The sequence below is a fragment of the Phyllobates terribilis genome, unplaced genomic scaffold, assembly GCF_046119375.1.
Source record: "Phyllobates terribilis strain yellow unplaced genomic scaffold, ASM4611937v1 Scaffold_169__1_contigs__length_4117513, whole genome shotgun sequence".
NCBI lineage: Eukaryota > Metazoa > Chordata > Amphibia > Anura > Dendrobatidae > Phyllobates > Phyllobates terribilis.
This window is the reverse complement of record NW_027362929.1, coordinates 2084548-2101685: the sequence shown is the minus strand read 5'-3', so window position 1 is coordinate 2101685 and position 17138 is coordinate 2084548. Positions and strand designations below refer to the sequence as shown.

General features: G+C 43.1%; 9 non-coding genes across 9 annotated transcripts; all 9 read left to right on the top strand.

The window, feature by feature from the left end:
- The first annotated feature begins 679 nt into the window (after positions 1-679).
- Positions 680-870, top strand: LOC141208836 (U2 spliceosomal RNA). Its single transcript, XR_012279049.1, has one exon. It is a non-coding gene; the product is annotated as a U2 spliceosomal RNA (small nuclear RNA).
- A 1117-nt stretch (positions 871-1987) lies between these two features.
- LOC141208834 (U2 spliceosomal RNA) lies at positions 1988-2178 on the top strand. The gene has a single exon (XR_012279047.1). It is a non-coding gene; the product is annotated as a U2 spliceosomal RNA (small nuclear RNA).
- Positions 2179-3299: 1121 nt separating this feature from the next.
- Positions 3300-3490, top strand: LOC141208833 (U2 spliceosomal RNA). The gene has a single exon (XR_012279046.1). It is a non-coding gene; the product is annotated as a U2 spliceosomal RNA (small nuclear RNA).
- Positions 3491-4612: 1122 nt separating this feature from the next.
- LOC141208832 (U2 spliceosomal RNA) lies at positions 4613-4803 on the top strand. Its single transcript, XR_012279045.1, has one exon. It is a non-coding gene; the product is annotated as a U2 spliceosomal RNA (small nuclear RNA).
- A 1121-nt stretch (positions 4804-5924) lies between these two features.
- Positions 5925-6115, top strand: LOC141208831 (U2 spliceosomal RNA). The gene has a single exon (XR_012279044.1). It is a non-coding gene; the product is annotated as a U2 spliceosomal RNA (small nuclear RNA).
- Positions 6116-7233: 1118 nt separating this feature from the next.
- On the top strand, positions 7234-7424 carry LOC141208830 (U2 spliceosomal RNA). The gene has a single exon (XR_012279043.1). It is a non-coding gene; the product is annotated as a U2 spliceosomal RNA (small nuclear RNA).
- A 1121-nt stretch (positions 7425-8545) lies between these two features.
- LOC141208829 (U2 spliceosomal RNA) lies at positions 8546-8736 on the top strand. Its single transcript, XR_012279042.1, has one exon. It is a non-coding gene; the product is annotated as a U2 spliceosomal RNA (small nuclear RNA).
- A 1121-nt stretch (positions 8737-9857) lies between these two features.
- LOC141210065 (U2 spliceosomal RNA) lies at positions 9858-10048 on the top strand. The gene has a single exon (XR_012280245.1). It is a non-coding gene; the product is annotated as a U2 spliceosomal RNA (small nuclear RNA).
- Positions 10049-16499: 6451 nt separating this feature from the next.
- On the top strand, positions 16500-16689 carry LOC141210621 (U2 spliceosomal RNA). Its single transcript, XR_012280769.1, has one exon. It is a non-coding gene; the product is annotated as a U2 spliceosomal RNA (small nuclear RNA).
- The last annotated feature ends 449 nt before the right edge of the window (positions 16690-17138 follow it).

The window sequence follows — 17138 nt, the reverse complement described above, 5'->3', positions numbered from 1 at the left end:
CTCTGCTGCGCTTAAAATTTCTTTTTTGGTTTGCTACAATGCCTTTTCTGAAACGTTGTCTCCCTCTGCTGGAACACTGACTTCTTTCATTTAATGCCTGCAGACTATAAAAGAGAAACCAACCCAAAAAGTTTGGTTGATTAGTCTGTGGCATTCTTTTAAACTGTTGCTTATGGCGGTCTCTGTGAGCTTCTCAGTGACATTCAGCCATCCAGGTATCCCGCCTGCAGTAGACGGAATGTGGCAATGGAACGCTGGCTGCGCGTGTCATAATAGGCTCTGAGCCTTTATATACCTGCGCACAGCAGCAGCCACCTTCAGTCTGCTGCTGGACAGCCAGCAGCAGCAGCAGCAGGAGAGGTAATTAATCAGCAACCCTCCTGCTAAGGGTAGACAGCTGCTCGTTCCACCCCCCCCCCGCCTTAATTGGTTCTCCTCCCTTCCAACGGTGTTGAGGCGGGTGGGAACAGCCGGGGGTTGAGGGTACTGTGCTAAAAGAGGTGGAGTTATGCAGATCTAAAACGCGTGGATTGCAGCAGCAGCAAGCCGAAAAGTGCAGGCATGTGAGGGATCTAGAGGGTGACAGCATGTCTTCTTAACGGGAGTCCAGGTGGCCATCTCCACAAATGGACTTTTCAGAATCCTTGGGTGGCACCGTAGTCGGAAACCAATTCTGGTTATCGCTTCTCGGCCTTTTGGCTAAGATCAAGTGTAGTATCTGTTCTTATCAGTTTAATATCTGATACGTCCCCTATCTGGGGACCATATATTAAATGGATTTTTAGAACAGGGAGATGGAAAAAGAGCTTGCTCTGTCCACTCCACGCATTGACCTGGTATTGCAGTATCTCCAGGACCGGTGCACCCCTTCTTTAATGCAGTTTCTAAAATCAGAAAGAATTGAATTCAATGCTTTTTGTTCATTTTGCTTGTTTGTCGGATTTTGGGATGGACTCTTTGGCTTTGCTTTTCTTCTCCTCATTGGATTTTTCATGTTAAAAGTTGCAGAAGCCAGATGACAAGCTCATTTTGGTTCAACTTCAGCAACTGTGCATTGCATTGCCATGTAATGTAATGTAATGCAATGCTATCTATCTAGCTCTCCCTCTATACTTCCTTTTGGATAAACAGACATATTAGGCAAGCATTTTGGAGCTTTCACCTAAATAACTACAGGTGGTGAGATAAGCTGCACAATATAATTGACCTTTCAGTATATTGTTGCACACACACCATCTATTTAGCAAATGCCCTTGTTATCAACAGCAGCCTTTTAAACTCACCTGAGCTAACAGGTATGTGAGCTGGTTACTCTGCTGCGCTTAAAATTTCTTTTTTGGTTTGCTACAATGCCTTTTCTGAAACGTTGTCTCCCTCTGCTGGAACACTGACTTCTTTCATTTAATGCCTGCAGACTATAAAAGAGAAACCAACCCAAAAAGTTTGGTTGATTAGTCTGTGGCATTCTTTTAAACTGTTGCTTATGGCGGTCTCTGTGAGCTTCTCAGTGACATTCAGCCATCCAGGTATCCCGCCTGCAGTAGACGGAATGTGGCAATGGAACGCTGGCTGCGCGTGTCATAATAGGCTCTGAGCCTTTATATACCTGCGCACAGCAGCAGCCACCTTCAGTCTGCTGCTGGACAGCCAGCAGCAGCAGCAGGAGAGGTAATTAATCAGCAACCCTCCTGCTAAGGGTAGACAGCTGCTCGTTCCACCCCCCCCCCGCCTTAATTGGTTCTCCTCCCTTCCAACGGTGTTGAGGCGGGTGGGAACAGCCGGGGGTTGAGGGTACTGTGCTAAAAGAGGTGGAGTTATGCAGATCTAAAACGCGTGGATTGCAGCAGCAGCAAGCCGAAAAGTGCAGGCATGTGAGGGATCTAGAGGTTGACAGCATGTCTTCTTAACGGGAGTCCAGGTGGCCATCTCCACAAATGGACTTTTCAGAATCCTTGGGTGGCACCGTAGTCGGAAACCAATTCTGGTTATCGCTTCTCGGCCTTTTGGCTAAGATCAAGTGTAGTATCTGTTCTTATCAGTTTAATATCTGATACGTCCCCTATCTGGGGACCATATATTAAATGGATTTTTAGAACAGGGAGATGGAAAAAGAGCTTGCTCTGTCCACTCCACGCATTGACCTGGTATTGCAGTATCTCCAGGACCGGTGCACCCCTTCTTTAATGCAGTTTCTAAAATCAGAAAGAATTGAATTCAATGCTTTTTGTTCATTTTGCTTGTTTGTCGGATTTTGGGATGGACTCTTTGGCTTTGCTTTTCTTCTCCTCATTGGATTTTTCATGTTAAAAGTTGCAGAAGCCAGATGACAAGCTCATTTTGGTTCAACTTCAGCAACTGTGCATTGCATTGCCATGTAATGTAATGTAATGCAATGCTATCTATCTAGCTCTCCCTCTATACTTCCTTTTGGATAAACAGACATATTAGGCAAGCATTTTGGAGCTTTCACCTAAATAACTACAGGTGGTGAGATAAGCTGCACAATATAATTGACCTTTCAGTATATTGTTGCACACACACCATCTATTTAGCAAATGCCCTTGTTATCAACAGCAGCCTTTTAAACTCACCTGAGCTAACAGGTATGTGAGCTGGTTACTCTGCTGCGCTTAAAATTTCTTTTTTGGTTTAATACAATGCCTTTTCTGAAACGTTGTCTCCCTCTGCTGGAACACTGACTTCTTTCATTTAATGCCTGCAGACTATAAAAGAGAAACCAACCCAAAAAGTTTGGTTGATTAGTCTGTGGCATTCTTTTAAACTGTTGCTTATGGCGGTCTCTGTGAGCTTCTCAGTGACATTCAGCCATCCAGGTATCCCGCCTGCAGTAGACGGAATGTGGCAATGGAACGCTGGCTGCGCGTGTCATAATAGGCTCTGAGCCTTTATATACCTGCGCACAGCAGCAGCCACCTTCAGTCTGCTGCTGGACAGCCAGCAGCAGCAGCAGCAGGAGAGGTAATTAATCAGCAACCCTCCTGCTAAGGGTAGACAGCTGCTCGTTCCACCCCCCCCCCCGCCTTAATTGGTTCTCCTCCCTTCCAACGGTGTTGAGGCGGGTGGGAACAGCCGGGGGTTGAGGGTACTGTGCTAAAAGAGGTGGAGTTATGCAGATCTAAAACGCGTGGATTGCAGCAGCAGCAAGCCGAAAAGTGCAGGCATGTGAGGGATCTAGAGGTTGACAGCATGTCTTCTTAACGGGAGTCCAGGTGGCCATCTCCACAAATGGACTTTTCAGAATCCTTGGGTGGCACCGTAGTCGGAAACCAATTCTGGTTATCGCTTCTCGGCCTTTTGGCTAAGATCAAGTGTAGTATCTGTTCTTATCAGTTTAATATCTGATACGTCCCCTATCTGGGGACCATATATTAAATGGATTTTTAGAACAGGGAGATGGAAAAAGAGCTTGCTCTGTCCACTCCACGCATTGACCTGGTATTGCAGTATCTCCAGGACCGGTGCACCCCTTCTTTAATGCAGTTTCTAAAATCAGAAAGAATTGAATTCAATGCTTTTTGTTCATTTTGCTTGTTTGTCGGATTTTGGGATGGACTCTTTGGCTTTGCTTTTCTTCTCCTCATTGGATTTTTCATGTTAAAAGTTGCAGAAGCCAGATGACAAGCTCATTTTGGTTCAACTTCAGCAACTGTGCATTGCATTGCCATGTAATGTAATGTAATGCAATGCTATCTATCTAGCTCTCCCTCTATACTTCCTTTTGGATAAACAGACATATTAGGCAAGCATTTTGGAGCTTTCACCTAAATAACTACAGGTGGTGAGATAAGCTGCACAATATAATTGACCTTTCAGTATATTGTTGCACACACACCATCTATTTAGCAAATGCCCTTGTTATCAACAGCAGCCTTTTAAACTCACCTGAGCTAACAGGTATGTGAGCTGGTTACTCTGCTGCGCTTAAAATTTCTTTTTTGGTTTGCTACAATGCCTTTTCTGAAACGTTGTCTCCCTCTGCTGGAACACTGACTTCTTTCATTTAATGCCTGCAGACTATAAAAGAGAAACCAACCCAAAAAGTTTGGTTGATTAGTCTGTGGCATTCTTTTAAACTGTTGCTTATGGCGGTCTCTGTGAGCTTCTCAGTGACATTCAGCCATCCAGGTATCCCGCCTGCAGTAGACGGAATGTGGCAATGGAACGCTGGCTGCGTGTGTCATAATAGGCTCTGAGCCTTTATATACCTGCGCACAGCAGCAGCCACCTTCAGTCTGCTGCTGGACAGCCAGCAGCAGCAGCAGCAGCAGGAGAGGTAATTAATCAGCAACCCTCCTTCTAAGGGTAGACAGCTGCTCGTTCCACCCCCCCCCGCCTTAATTGGTTCTCCTCCCTTCCAACGGTGTTGAGGCGGGTGGGAACAGCCGGGGGTTGAGGGTACTGTGCTAAAAGAGGTGGAGTTATGCAGATCTAAAACGCGTGGATTGCAGCAGCAGCAAGCCGAAAAGTGCAGGCATGTGAGGGATCTAGAGGTTGACAGCATGTCTTCTTAACGGGAGTCCAGGTGGCCATCTCCACAAATGGACTTTTCAGAATCCTTGGGTGGCACCGTAGTCGGAAACCAATTCTGGTTATCGCTTCTCGGCCTTTTGGCTAAGATCAAGTGTAGTATCTGTTCTTATCAGTTTAATATCTGATACGTCCCCTATCTGGGGACCATATATTAAATGGATTTTTAGAACAGGGAGATGGAAAAAGAGCTTGCTCTGTCCACTCCACGCATTGACCTGGTATTGCAGTATCTCCAGGACCGGTGCACCCCTTCTTTAATGCAGTTTCTAAAATCAGAAAGAATTGAATTCAATGCTTTTTGTTCATTTTGCTTGTTTGTCGGATTTTGGGATGGACTCTTTGGCTTTGCTTTTCTTCTCCTCATTGGATTTTTCATGTTAAAAGTTGCAGAAGCCAGATGACAAGCTCATTTTGGTTCAACTTCAGCAACTGTGCATTGCATTGCCATGTAATGTAATGTAATGCAATGCTATCTATCTAGCTCTCCCTCTATACTTCCTTTTGGATAAACAGACATATTAGGCAAGCATTTTGGAGCTTTCACCTAAATAACTACAGGTGGTGAGATAAGCTGCACAATATAATTGACCTTTCAGTATATTGTTGCACACACACCATCTATTTAGCAAATGCCCTTGTTATCAACAGCAGCCTTTTAAACTCACCTGAGCTAACAGGTATGTGAGCTGGTTACTCTGCTGCGCTTAAAATTTCTTTTTTGGTTTGCTACAATGCCTTTTCTGAAACGTTGTCTCCCTCTGCTGGAACACTGACTTCTTTCATTTAATGCCTGCAGACTATAAAAGAGAAACCAACCCAAAAAGTTTGGTTGATTAGTCTGTGGCATTCTTTTAAACTGTTGCTTATGGCGGTCTCTGTGAGCTTCTCAGTGACATTCAGCCATCCAGGTATCCCGCCTGCAGTAGACGGAATGTGGCAATGGAACGCTGGCTGCGCGTGTCATAATAGGCTCTGAGCCTTTATATACCTGCGCACAGCAGCAGCCACCTTCAGTCTGCTGCTGGACAGCCAGCAGCAGCAGCAGCAGGAGAGGTAATTAATCAGCAACCCTCCTGCTAAGGGTAGACAGCTGCTCGTTCCACCCCCCCCCCCGCCTTAATTGGTTCTCCTCCCTTCCAACGGTGTTGAGGCGGGTGGGAACAGCCGGGGGTTGAGGGTACTGTGCTAAAAGAGGTGGAGTTATGCAGATCTAAAACGCGTGGATTGCAGCAGCAGCAAGCCGAAAAGTGCAGGCATGTGAGGGATCTAGAGGTTGACAGCATGTCTTCTTAACGGGAGTCCAGGTGGCCATCTCCACAAATGGACTTTTCATAATCCTTGGGTGGCACCGTAGTCGGAAACCAATTCTGGTTATCGCTTCTCGGCCTTTTGGCTAAGATCAAGTGTAGTATCTGTTCTTATCAGTTTAATATCTGATACGTCCCCTATCTGGGGACCATATATTAAATGGATTTTTAGAACAGGGAGATGGAAAAAGAGCTTGCTCTGTCCACTCCACGCATTGACCTGGTATTGCAGTATCTCCAGGACCGGTGCACCCCTTCTTTAATGCAGTTTCTAAAATCAGAAAGAATTGAATTCAATGCTTTTTGTTCATTTTGCTTGTTTGTCGGATTTTGGGATGGACTCTTTGGCTTTGCTTTTCTTCTCCTCATTGGATTTTTCATGTTAAAAGTTGCAGAAGCCAGATGACAAGCTCATTTTGGTTCAACTTCAGCAACTGTGCATTGCATTGCCATGTAATGTAATGTAATGCAATGCTATCTATCTAGCTCTCCCTCTATACTTCCTTTTGGATAAACAGACATATTAGGCAAGCATTTTGGAGCTTTCACCTAAATAACTACAGGTGGTGAGATAAGCTGCACAATATAATTGACCTTTCAGTATATTGTTGCACACACACCATCTATTTAGCAAATGCCCTTGTTATCAACAGCAGCCTTTTAAACTCACCTGAGCTAACAGGTATGTGAGCTGGTTACTCTGCTGCGCTTAAAATTTCTTTTTTGGTTTGCTACAATGCCTTTTCTGAAACGTTGTCTCCCTCTGCTGGAACACTGACTTCTTTCATTTAATGCCTGCAGACTATAAAAGAGAAACCAACCCAAAAAGTTTGGTTGATTAGTCTGTGGCATTCTTTTAAACTGTTGCTTATGGCTGTCTCTGTGAGCTTCTCAGTGACATTCAGCCATCCAGGTATCCCGCCTGCAGTAGACGGAATGTGGCAATGGAACGCTGGCTGCGTGTGTCATAATAGGCTCTGAGCCTTTATATACCTGCGCACAGCAGCAGCCACCTTCAGTCTGCTGCTGGACAGCCAGCAGCAGCAGCAGCAGGAGAGGTAATTAATCAGCAACCCTCCTGCTAAGGGTAGACAGCTGCTCGTTCCCCCCCCCCCGCCTTAATTGGTTCTCCTCCCTTCCAACGGTGTTGAGGCGGGTGGGAACAGCCGGGGGTTGAGGGTACTGTGCTAAAAGAGGTGGAGTTATGCAGATCTAAAACGCGTGGATTGCAGCAGCAGCAAGCCGAAAAGTGCAGGCATGTGAGGGATCTAGAGGTTGACAGCATGTCTTCTTAACGGGAGTCCAGGTGGCCATCTCCACAAATGGACTTTTCAGAATCCTTGGGTGGCACCGTAGTCGGAAACCAATTCTGGTTATCGCTTCTCGGCCTTTTGGCTAAGATCAAGTGTAGTATCTGTTCTTATCAGTTTAATATCTGATACGTCCCCTATCTGGGGACCATATATTAAATGGATTTTTAGAACAGGGAGATGGAAAAAGAGCTTGCTCTGTCCACTCCACGCATTGACCTGGTATTGCAGTATCTCCAGGACCGGTGCACCCCTTCTTTAATGCAGTTTCTAAAATCAGAAAGAATTGAATTCAATGCTTTTTGTTCATTTTGCTTGTTTGTCGGATTTTGGGATGGACTCTTTGGCTTTGCTTTTCTTCTCCTCATTGGATTTTTCATGTTAAAAGTTGCAGAAGCCAGATGACAAGCTCATTTTGGTTCAACTTCAGCAACTGTGCATTGCATTGCCATGTAATGTAATGTAATGCAATGCTATCTATCTAGCTCTCCCTCTATACTTCCTTTTGGATAAACAGACATATTAGGCAACCATTTTGGAGCTTTCACCTAAATAACTACAGGTGGTGAGATAAGCTGCACAATATAATTGACCTTTCAGTATATTGTTGCACACACACCATCTATTTAGCAAATGCCCTTGTTATCAACAGCAGCCTTTTAAACTCACCTGAGCTAACAGGTATGTGAGCTGGTTACTCTGCTGCGCTTAAAATTTCTTTTTTGGTTTGCTACAATGCCTTTTCTGAAACGTTGTCTCCCTCTGCTGGAACACTGACTTCTTTCATTTAATGCCTGCAGACTATAAAAGAGAAACAAACCCAAAAAGTTTGGTTGATTAGTCTGTGGCATTCTTTTAAACTGTTGCTTATGGCGGTCTCTGTGAGCTTCTCAGTGACATTCAGCCATCCAGGTATCCCGCCTGCAGTAGACGGAATGTGGCAATGGAACGCTGGCTGCGCGTGTCATAATAGGCTCTGAGCCTTTATATACCTGCGCACAGCAGCAGCCACCTTCAGTCTGCTGCTGGACAGCCAGCAGCAGCAGCAGCAGGAGAGGTAATTAATCAGCAACCCTCCTGCTAAGGGTAGACAGCTGCTCGTTCCACCCCCCCCCCCGCCTTAATTGGTTCTCCTCCCTTCCAACGGTGTTGAGGCGGGTGGGAACAGCCGGGGGTTGAGGCTACTGTGCTAAAAGAGGTGGAGTTATGCAGATCTAAAACGCGTGGATTGCAGCAGCAGCAAGCCGAAAAGTGCAGGCATGTGAGGGATCTAGAGGTTGACAGCATGTCTTCTTAACGGGAGTCCAGGTGGCCATCTCCACAAATGGACTTTTCAGAATCCTTGGGTGGCACCGTAGTCGGAAACCAATTCTGGTTATCGCTTCTCGGCCTTTTGGCTAAGATCAAGTGTAGTATCTGTTCTTATCAGTTTAATATCTGATACGTCCCCTATCTGGGGACCATATATTAAATGGATTTTTAGAACAGGGAGATGGAAAAAGAGCTTGCTCTGTCCACTCCACGCATTGACCTGGTATTGCAGTATCTCCAGGACCGGTGCACCCCTTCTTTAATGCAGTTTCTAAAATCAGAAAGAATTGAATTCAATGCTTTTTGTTCATTTTGCTTGTTTGTCGGATTTTGGGATGGACTCTTTGGCTTTGCTTTTCTTCTCCTCATTGGATTTTTCATGTTAAAAGTTGCAGAAGCCAGATGACAAGCTCATTTTGGTTCAACTTCAGCAACTGTGCATTGCATTGCCATGTAATGTAATGTAATGCAATGCTATCTATCTAGCTCTCCCTCTATACTTCCTTTTGGATAAACAGACATATTAGGCAAGCATTTTGGAGCTTTCACCTAAATAACTACAGGTGGTGAGATAAGCTGCACAATATAATTGACCTTTCAGTATATTGTTGCACACACACCATCTATTTAGCAAATGCCCTTGTTATCAACAGCAGCCTTTTAAACTCACCTGAGCTAACAGGTATGTGAGCTGGTTACTCTGCTGCGCTTAAAATTTCTTTTTTGGTTTGCTACAATGCCTTTTCTGAAACGTTGTCTCCCTCTGCTGGAACACTGACTTCTTTCATTTAATGCCTGCAGACTATAAAAGAGAAACCAACCCAAAAAGTTTGGTTGATTAGTCTGTGGCATTCTTTTAAACTGTTGCTTATGGCGGTCTCTGTGAGCTTCTCAGTGACATTCAGCCATCCAGGTATCCCGCCTGCAGTAGACGGAATGTGGCAATGGAACGCTGGCTGCGCGTGTCATAATAGGCTCTGAGCCTTTATATACCTGCGCACAGCAGCAGCCACCTTCAGTCTGCTGCTGGACAGCCAGCAGCAGCAGCAGCAGGAGAGGTAATTAATCAGCAACCCTCCTGCTAAGGGTAGACAGCTGCTCGTTCCACCCCCCCCCCCGCCTTAATTGGTTCTCCTCCCTTCCAACGGTGTTGAGGCGGGTGGGAACAGCCGGGGGTTGAGGGTACTGTGCTAAAAGAGGTGGAGTTATGCAGATCTAAAACGCGTGGATTGCAGCAGCAGCAAGCCGAAAAGTGCAGGCATGTGAGGGATCTAGAGGTTGACAGCATGTCTTCTTAACGGGAGTCCAGGTGGCCATCTCCACAAATGGACTTTTCAGAATCCTTGGGTGGCACCGTAGTCGGAAACCAATTCTGGTTATCGCTTCTCGGCCTTTTGGCTAAGATCAAGTGTAGTATCTGTTCTTATCAGTTTAATATCTGATACGTCCCCTATCTGGGGACCATATATTAAATGGATTTTTAGAACAGGGAGATGGAAAAAGAGCTTGCTCTGTCCACTCCACGCATTGACCTGGTATTGTAGTATCTCCAGGACCGGTGCACCCCTTCTTTAATGCAGTTTCTAAAATCAGAAAGAATTGAATTCAATGCTTTTTGTTCATTTTGCTTGTTTGTCGGATTTTGGGATGGACTCTTTGGCTTTGCTTTTCTTCTCCTCATTGGATTTTTCATGTTAAAAGTTGCAGAAGCCAGATGACAAGCTCATTTTGGTTCAACTTCAGCAACTGTGCATTGCATTGCCATGTAATGTAATGTAATGCAATGCTATCTATCTAGCTCTCCCTCTATACTTCCTTTTGGATAAACAGACATATTAGGCAAGCATTTTGGAGCTTTCACCTAAATAACTACAGGTGGTGAGATAAGCTGCACAATATAATTGACCTTTCAGTATATTGTTGCACACACACCATCTATTTAGCAAATGCCCTTGTTATCAACAGCAGCCTTTTAAACTCACCTGAGCTAACAGGTATGTGAGCTGGTTACTCTGCTGCGCTTAAAATTTCTTTTTTGGTTTGCTACAATGCCTTTTCTGAAACATTGTCTCCCTCTGCTGGAACACTGACTTCTTTCATTTAATGCCTGCAGACTATAAAAGAGAAACCAACCCAAAAAGTTTGGTTGATTAGTCTGTGGCATTCTTTTAAACTGTTGCTTATGGCGGTCTCTGTGAGCTTCTCAGTGACATTCAGCCATCCAGGTATCCCGCCTGCAGTAGACGGAATGTGGCAATGGAACGCTGGCTGCGCGTGTCATAATAGGCTCTGAGCCTTTATATACCTGCGCACAGCAGCAGCCACCTTCAGTCTGCTGCTGGACAGCCAGCAGCAGCAGCAGCAGGAGAGGTAATTAATCAGCAACCCTCCTGCTAAGGGTAGACAGCTGCTCGTTCCACCCCCCCCCCCGCCTTAATTGGTTCTCCTCCCTTCCAACGGTGTTGAGGCGGGTGGGAACAGCCGGGGGTTGAGGGTACTGTGCTAAAAGAGGTGGAGTTATGCAGATCTAAAACGCGTGGATTGCAGCAGCAGCAAGCCGAAAAGTGCAGGCATGTGAGGGATCTAGAGGTTGACAGCATGTCTTCTTAACGGGAGTCCAGGTGGCCATCTCCACAAATGGACTTTTCAGAATCCTTGGGTGGCACCGTAGTCGGAAACCAATTCTGGTTATCGCTTCTCGGCCTTTTGGCTGCGATCTAGTGTTGGTTTTACTGGCATTGGTTGTAGTTGGAAGGTGCCTGGGGTACCCCGCCTCTTGGCCTTGGGTTCGGGTCCCACTCTTGTAGTGGGGCTTAGGCCCTTGCTGCTATAAGGAGGTGGGCTTAGTCCCTGGGCAACGGGTTGCGATCCCAGCTGTACAGTCCTAGGATTGTTCAGCGACTCCTTAGTTGCGGAAATCCCCCATTATTGGTTGCGGAAATCCCCGTTTTCCTGTTGCGGAAATCCTTGTTTCACCATGGATTCAGATCCAGGTGAAATTCCGACCTATGCCCGGTTACGGCATACGGTGCGGTTTTACTTCCATGAGGGAGGTAAAGATAACAGAGGTTTACGTTTTATTGTGGATGATCTTCTTGTGAAATTTTTTTCAATCCAGAAATCCGAGATCCTGGCAATCCAAGACTACCCGAAGCGTGGTGTATACGATGTCACATTCACTGAAAAAGGTATCCACCAAGATTTTTGCCGTAAAATGAATGATCCTGATATAATTTACCAGAGAAAGCCAATCTTTAAAGGTGTTAAAATTGTCGAACATGAATTAGATGTGATAAAAACTGTAATTGTTAAAATTTACTCTCCTTATACAAAAGAAAGCGATGTTATTTCATTTTTATCCAATTATTTCAGCAAAGTGGTAAGCCATGGAAAAGTTATGAATGAGTGCGGAGTTTGGGCGTGTAAGTGGAAATTTACGGTGACATGTATTAAGGACCCTTCAAGTCCGGGGGGTATAAGACTTCCCCCAGCACGTTTTAGAATTGGAAACACGAATGGTGACCTCTTTTTTAATGGAATGCCAGCATTCTGTAGGAAATGCAAAAAATACGGCCATTCTAACTGTGACATTACTTGTGTAGCCTGTGGGAGCAAAGACCATAAAACTGAAAATTGTACAACTGGAATTTTTTGTAGCAACTGTGTTTCCAGAGGTCATGCTTTTTCTCATTGTCCTTTTAGGAATACCTCAAAGAGAGCTCAAGCTGGGCAAACAGAGAGACCTTCACCCCCTGAACCAGAAAAGCCCTCACCCCCTGACCAACCCTCGGCTGGTTCGGACAAGCCCGCGGAGGAGAATGAGGGGGAGAGTATGGAAATACCGACCGAGGATGGTGAGCCATGGTGTACTGTTGGAAACTCGAAGCAAAAGAGGGAACGGCGTGGTAACCCACAAACAGAAACCCCTGCGGAGGGACCGAGGGTGGGTGCTACAGGCCAATCCTCACCTTCGAATCCTCCTGGGAATACTCAAGGGCGCGAACAGTCTGGGCCAAAAAAACGCAGGTTGCACGGAGTGGATAGGGCACCTAAGGAAGTACCCCCACCGGAACCCCCGGATGGAAGTGGGAAACCTCAAACGGTGCCTTTACAGGGTGAGGAGGTTGCCAATGTCCCACCCCCTTCAGAAATGGAGGGGGAGATGGAGATGGCTGACTCAGTGATCCTGGAAACTCCTGAAAATAAGTGGTCAACGTCTGAGACGCATGTGCTCGATACGATTCCCCCAGATGGTGCCTCGATAGGGGTCCAAATGGGGGTTCGTGAGCAAAGAGGCAGGCAATACGACCAAGCAGAGTTGGACAGAATGGAACAAGAGTATATCCTGGGAGGTCTACGGTCTGGGACACTAACAGATGAGGAGTCCTCCGTGATGGGCTCTCTGTTGACGATCAATGATCCCTCATCTCCTGGAATAGAAATATAAACCAGCTGAGGTAAGAGTTTCAAAGAATGCTAAATTTCCTTTTTTTCTCTTATGGCAGGGATTAGTGGTTTTTCTCTTAACGCTAGAGGGTTGAAAACTAAGACCAGAAGAGTTGCTCTCTTTGATTTTTTATCCTCTCTAACAGCTACAGTTTTCTTTTTACAGGAATGCTGCATCCCACACAGTTTAAATTATACAGAATATGAGACTGATTGGGCACATGGACCCTCAGTATGGTCAGGATCAAACGGGTCCAGGTCAGCAGGGGTCGCCATTCTTTTTAAAGGGAATGTTTTTATTGACTCTGTTCAAGAGGTTTTACCAGGTAGAATTTTATTAGTAAAAGCTTTTATTGATGGTTTTAAATGGCAATTTTTAAACTTTTATGGAGCCACAGATAAGCAAGAAAGAGCTGATATGTTGAATATGTTACCCTTATTTATTAATGATTCTGTCCCTCTTATTTTATCAGGAGATTTTAACTGCATTTTAGGTGGAGAAAAAAGGTTCTCAAGCTCCACAAGTAGGAATTATGATAAAACGTCTTTTATGTTAAAAAATGTCATACAAGATTTTAATTTAACAGATGTTTTTAAGGAGTGTAATAAAGACTTGCCTGCAGAGGAATGGGTAACCTGGAGCAACGTGAATTGTAGCTCCAGGATTGATTTTATTTTCTGCTCTAAAAATGTATTGCCTTTTAAATGTGAGCTTTTATCTAATGTTTTTTCTGATCACAAACTTTTATCCTTTTATGTGAAATGTAATGATTTTAAGAAAAAAGGAAAAGGTACCTGGAAGTTAAACATTTCCCTTTTAGAAGACCCCCAAGTTTTATCTGATTTTACTGAATTTTATTTACATTTTAAAAGAATAAGAGACCCCCATATCCCTATAAGTAGGTGGTGGGAAAAGATGAAAAAGAACATAAGAGATTTTTTTATGAAGGTTGGGGTCCAGAAAGCTAGAGAGAAAAGAGAATTTTATTGGCAACTCAACACTAGATTGGAGACCTTATATAAATTGAAGAGCCATGAGATTGAAGTAGATAAACAAATTAGTGACTTAAAAAGTGAAATTCAGCATACCTTGGAACAGAGAGGTAAAGAGTTAATTTTCCATGCAAAGGTCCAACATGTTGAAAATAATGAAACCTGTTCACGATATTTTTTTAAATGTATGGTGAAAAATCGTGTTTTTATTGAATCAATGGAAGGTAAACAAGACATAGAGGGTATTTTAGCTAAAGTGCATGAATTTTATTCCGAGCTTTTTAACACAAAATCTGTTGATGACCATTTTATGAAAAGTACTTTGGATGAAATTACAACTGTTTTAGACCCTGTCTCACAAGATGTTTTATTACAGAGTCTAACTGAAGATGAGATATCTGAGACCATAAGAAGCTTTAAGTCTGGTAAAGTACCGGGGCCTGATGGTATACCCATAGAATTTTATAAGGTTTTTTATGATATTTTACAGGAGGATTTATTTTATGTTTTTAGTGAGGTTTTTAATACAAAAACCCTAACGAACTCCTGGAAGAAAGGTGAGGTCTCCCTTATATACAAAAAGGAAGACAAAACGCAACTAAGAAATTGGAGACCTATCACCCTTCTAAATTGTGATTACAAAATAATGGCAAAAATTTGTGCAAATAGACTTAAAAAGGTAATAGGTAACATAATCCACCCAAACCAAGTGTGTGGCATACCAGGAAGGAGTGTTTGGGAAAATTTGAATCTAATCAAAGATGTAATAGATGACACAAAGTCGAGGGGAAATAAGCTGGCGGTCCTGTCTCTCGACTTTGAAAAAGCATTTGATAGAGTGTCACACCAATTCCTTTTTAATGTTTTAGCTAAAATGGGTATACCAGAAGGTTTTTTATGCTCTCTCAAAGCATTTTATCATGGTTGCACTAGTAAGGTTTTAGTAAATGGTTTTAAGACAAGTGATGTGTTTTTAAATTCTGGTGTAAAACAAGGTTGCCCTCTGTCCCCCTTGTTATTTATTTGTGCCCTTGAACCCCTACTCAGTGTCTTAAGGAGAGACAAGCAAATCCGAGGCGTCCATTTGCCAGGTGGGGGAGGGCTAGAAGCAAAAGTTACTGGATATATGGATGATGTAGCCATAACATGTAAAGATGCCCTGTCTATCCGGAAAACACTACGGCAAGTGGAATACTTCTGTGGTGGATCTGGTTTTAAAGTAAATTTTAATAAAAGCTGTATTTTAAATGTGGAGAATATGATTTTAAATGATGTACCGGTTCCTGAATGTGACTCTGTAAAGATTCTAGGTGTGATTTTTAACGAAACAAACAAAGGTAAAGAAAGCTGGGATCTTGTGGCACAAAAGGTAAATCAAAAACTATGTATGTGGAGGTTGAGGAAATTAACAATGGAAGGGAAGGTACTAGTTATAAAAATGGTAATTGTGCCTTTGTTATTGTACTTAAGTTTGGTGTTCCCCCCCCCCCACACATACCTTTACGAAAATAATCAAAGCTTGTTTCACTTTTTTCTGGAGCTCCAAGATGGAGAAATTGAAAAGAGAGTTAGTGGTCAAGCCTAAAGAGAAAGGCGGTAAAGATTTCCCCGATTTTAGAGCTTTTGTTTTAATAAGATTTTTTGTTTTATGTTTTAATGCACTGTCGAAAAATAGTTATTGGTCATATTTTATCCGTTTTAACACAGGTTATTTTATGAAACGTCATGGATGGTTTGAAACAGTTTTAAGTTCCCCATATGCTCTTAATACACCAGAAAGCTATAAGATTTTAGGAACTATTGTAAACACGTATGACTTAAAAGGGAAAAGTGCAGAAGACTTAAGAGATAGCAAGATGATTTTAAATGGTTTCAAACAAAAGGAATCAATTGTACAGATTGGGAATTTTAATGATAATAAATGTACTGACATATGGAAAGTTATTAATGAACCCTATCTTTTTAATTCCCAGAAGGACCTGGCCTGGAGCTGTGTGCATGATTGTCTTCCATGTCGGGCATTCCAACACCGAAGAGGACTCGTGAGAACTGACAGATGTCCAAGACAAAGATGCCTCGGAGATGAGACTGTTTTACATGTTTTATGGACTTGTCACTTTGCACGACAAACATGGACTACAATATTTCCTTTGCTTCAAAAAATGACAAACATTAAGGATCTTACTTTTGAAACTGTCTTATTTGGTCGTGTGGAGTGCCCCAACGCCAGCAAGAGGATCATCGCATGGAAGACAATCAGTACCATCAAAGAAGCTCTATGGAAGGCCAGGAACATCCTTCTTTTTAAACACGATGTTTTATCTGTGAAAGATGTTTTAGAGTTGGCTTTTAGTGAAATGTATATGTATTATTTATTGGATAAAAAGAGAAATGTAATTTTATCAAAACAATGGCTGGTAAAAGAATGGAACACAGCAATCTAAACACATTGTCTGTATTTTAATGTAATTTTATTGCCTTATTGAACTGAAATCAATTTATGTGCGAATGTATTTTAAAATGTAATGATTTTATGTTCATATCTAATGTATTGTAATTAAGTTTTATCCAATAAACGGGTGTACCTATGTTTGGGTACATTCCAAGTAAAAAAAAAATCTGTTCTTATCAGTTTAATATCTGATACGTCCCCTATCTGGGGACCATATATTAAATGGATTTTTAGAACAGGGAGATGGAAAAAGAGCTTGCTCTGTCCACTCCACGCATTGACCTGGTATTGCAGTATCTCCAGGACCGGTGCACCCCTTCTTTAATGCAGTTTCTAAAATCAGAAAGAATTGAATTCAATGCTTTTTGTTCATTTTGCTTGTTTGTCGGATTTTGGGATGGACTCTTTGGCTTTGCTTTTCTTCTCCTCATTGGATTTTTCATGTTAAAAGTTGCAGAAGCCAGATGACAAGCTCATTTTGGTTCAACTTCAGCAACTGTGCATTGCATTGCCATGTAATGTAATGTAATGCAATGCTATCTATCTAGCTCTCCCTCTATACTTCCTTTTGGATAAACAGACATATTAGGCAAGCATTTTGGAGCTTTCACCTAAATAACTACAGGTGGTGAGATAAGCTGCACAATATAATTGACCTTTCAGTATATTGTTGCACACACACCATCTATTTAGCAAATGCCCTTGTTATCAACAGCAGCCTTTTAAACTCACCTGAACTAACAGGTATGTGAGCTGGTTACTCTGCTG